We start from the raw sequence: 3207 nt of genomic DNA on the forward strand, positions 1-3207 counted from the left end.
ACCCTCACAGGAAGGATGAGGGGCCCAAGCCTTTATCAACCAGTGACCATCTGCAGAAGAAAGGAAACCAAACTCCAAAATAATGCTGACCAGCTAGAATAATGATGATCAGCAAAATATATGCTGACCAGCAGAAAATAAAAATTGATCCAAGAAGGCGTAACTAGGGAGGGGACATATATGAATATGCATTGGCCCCTCACAGCAAGGATGGGATAAAAAGGGCATTCCTGAGATACCAGGTGTGCTCTTGGCAGAGCGCCAAGGCACCCAGCCGTGATTCTTTACTCTATGTCTCTTATTGTCTTTATTAAACTGTTTTAAAATTTTACAGGAGTGAACTTCGTTTTTCACAATATCAATGGAGGAATTTGCTTGATGAACCTGATTCCTAAAAATCTACAAGATCCCAATTACCACAAAGTAGACCCACAGCCGTTGGTAACTACAAACAAACCAAAGGCGTGTGAGATATTATATGAGGTACAATTACATCTTTTTGGAAAATTAATAGTTTTTGGTTTAGAGTCCAAATAAATGAAACTCAAGGAAAAGTCTATCAGCTGAAGATGTTGATCTTTAGCATCACTAGGTATCTTCTTAAATCCTGAAACACGTGTCCCTTTTCACTCCTGGAAGGTGGTGGGTATCTGATGTAATTCCTTGAACCTGCTGATAATAAAACACAGGCATATCTTCTCTCAAGTTAATAAATTAATTAGACTTTACAGTTATTAGCCAATCAAATTTTAGATTTGATAATTAATTTTTCAAACTTCTAATATAAATATACCTTTTTCAAAAATTTTTTTATTGGTTTCTATAAATTTGATCATCCCAGAAACTACAACCTGCTGAAGTGTTTCTTTCCAGTGAAAAGACCTGAACATCTCTCCTGGGCAAGAGTTTCAAGGTCACTCCAAAGATTGATTCAGCTGTTACATTTACAGGTCAAATTGCCGAGTCAAAGAACTCGTGTGCAATTTTTGCTGCAGAAATATCTGAGCCTGTTGGTAGTTCTTGTCCAGAAAGCACTAAGGCGTGGCCAGTACCCACCCTAACTGGAAAAGAATCTCCTACATGATATAATTTTAAAACAAGATTCCCAGAAATCCTGATGTAAAAACCAAACGAACCCCTAAAACTGTAACTTATCAACAATATCATATCGTATCACATTCTGTAAAGAATATATCAGTACCCTTTCGTTCGTCGCCCCCGGGAGGGTGGGGAGCGAGGACAAAGCCGCTCCGTGGAAGCGAGGAAGCCGCGCCCATCCCCCGCCGCTCTGTGCTAATCCTACAGCAGCGCTTGCCGCGCCGCACAGCGGGAGGGGGAAGAGCCGGGACCAAGAAACCCGAGCCGCTCTGCCAACCCCCCGCCAGGCCATCCCTCCAGCTCCTTCACTACCGGAGTTGGAGTGGAGGGAGGCGTCCTCTCGCGGCACCGCGGGGAGAGCACATGGGCAATCCTTAAATCAAACAGGAAAAGTTAAAGGCATAAAACACTCAGAAGGTAAACTTTTCTCCCAGAAACCCACGGGGCGGGACCACGGAGAAAAGTCTCTGTTACAGCGTCTTTCATCTGACTTTCTCTCAGTTTTGGAACCACGTTGTTCCACGCAAAGCAGTATGAGCAGAGATAGTCCGAGGCTTCAGAAATCCAGACGGGCTGGCACGGGGGGCGCGGTACATGCCGGGAGGCGAGGCGGGGCGCTCTGCTGCGTCTGCTTGCTGCTGCGCTGCTGGAAGTAGAGGTTGCGGACCCCTTTTTGGTTTCCCAGATCTGCATCCACAGGCAGTTCGAGGGCCCGAGCTGCTCTGGCTGGAATCAGGCTATCCGGGGATCCATCAAACGGGGACCCATCCTGGCTGATCCGCTCTCGCGTCACCATCCCCAGTTGACCACAGCTGTAACACTTTGAAGCTTTCTGATAAGCAAGTCCCAATCGCTGCTTATGTCCAATTCAGAGAGAACGAGTTTGTTCCTCTGCGGAACTTCGGTTTCCCTTTGTGGAAAACCTGTATCTTAACAGCTGGCGAGTGCAATATGTAACCTCAGTGGCTTATCCATGGGAGTGTAAGCTCTAGCTTTTTTGAGATTTGCCATTCCAGACACGCTTACCGGCTGGGCCCTCTACATGGGGTCACTCAGACCTGTAGCTCTCCAGGAGTACACGGGGAAAAATTCCTTACTTGTCATAGAAGGAGGAGGGGGACTCCAATGTCCTTCAGCTCGTGGCTGCAAGGCACGGCAGGGATCTACCATATGTAGATCCCTATTTTAGACCTATTTTAGGAACAGCAAAGCACGACACGGACTCTCTGGCTGGGTTGCACAAGAGAGCAAGGTTTCTTATCCCAGATCTTCTTTTATAGAGAGGTCCAAGAGGCAAAACTCTCATTGGTCATTAAACCATCACTATTATTGGACAATTAGGAACTACACCCCTTGACTGTTTCTTGCAAGCAAACAACAAGGATCCAAACAACACCTGCAAAGGTTGTTGTCCTTCTCCAAGGACTGTTTGGATTCCTTCTTATCATTTCTTAGGCCAGAGCGAGAACCTTGTGTGACACAGTTTCACGCAGGCTCTGTGCTCCCTGCCTGCTTTCGTGCATTCAGCATCCATACGCAAGTGCAGAGGATGTTAAGGAAGTAGAAGAGTTTCGTGTCCTTTTTTCCTCCCTTTTTCATCAGTCTTACTTAAAAGATCAACAGCAACCAGAGAGTGCAATTATTTAGGGGACAAAATTTCAGCCTAAAATATGCAAAACTTGCTTAGAGAATAACATACCACATTACATGTCTTCCAGTTCCCTGAGCAATTTCACTCTAGAAATCTTAAAGGCAAGTTGAAGTACTAGCTAGAGATGTCACAAAGCTTGCATTTATTTTATATAATTTTTTGCAAGGCCTTTAGTGGTATTTCCTATAATAAGGATATTATAGAACATTGGCGTGACAAAATAGAAGGGACAATTTAAATAATCATTCATGAAAGCAAATTTTATTAATTCAGCAAGCAGTAAGCAAGCAAGAAAACAGCTGGGGCGGGCCGGGGGATGCTTCCTCTCAGTGTCCCGTACATAGTGCACACTTTGGCTGAGCAGGTTCCCTTTTTTATATAGTCCCTGCATCTGTGCCTCCTGGATTGCATCAGCGCCTGCGCCTCCTGTTGCTAGGGGGTCTTCTTCTGCTTCTTGG

General features: G+C 45.2%; 1 long non-coding RNA gene across 1 annotated transcript; it reads right to left on the reverse strand.

Annotated features, from left to right (window-relative positions):
- Positions 1 to 283: 283 nt before the first annotated feature.
- LOC107201137 lies at positions 284 to 1940 on the reverse strand. The gene is made up of 2 exons (XR_001520033.2): positions 1202 to 1940; positions 284 to 672 (listed from the first exon to the last, which is right to left on the reverse strand). It is a non-coding gene; the product is annotated as an uncharacterized LOC107201137 (long non-coding RNA).
- Between the last annotated feature and the right edge of the window lie 1267 nt (positions 1941 to 3207).

The sequence above is a fragment of the Parus major genome, chromosome 3 (genome assembly GCF_001522545.3).
Source record: "Parus major isolate Abel chromosome 3, Parus_major1.1, whole genome shotgun sequence".
Taxonomy (NCBI): Eukaryota; Metazoa; Chordata; class Aves; order Passeriformes; family Paridae; genus Parus; species Parus major.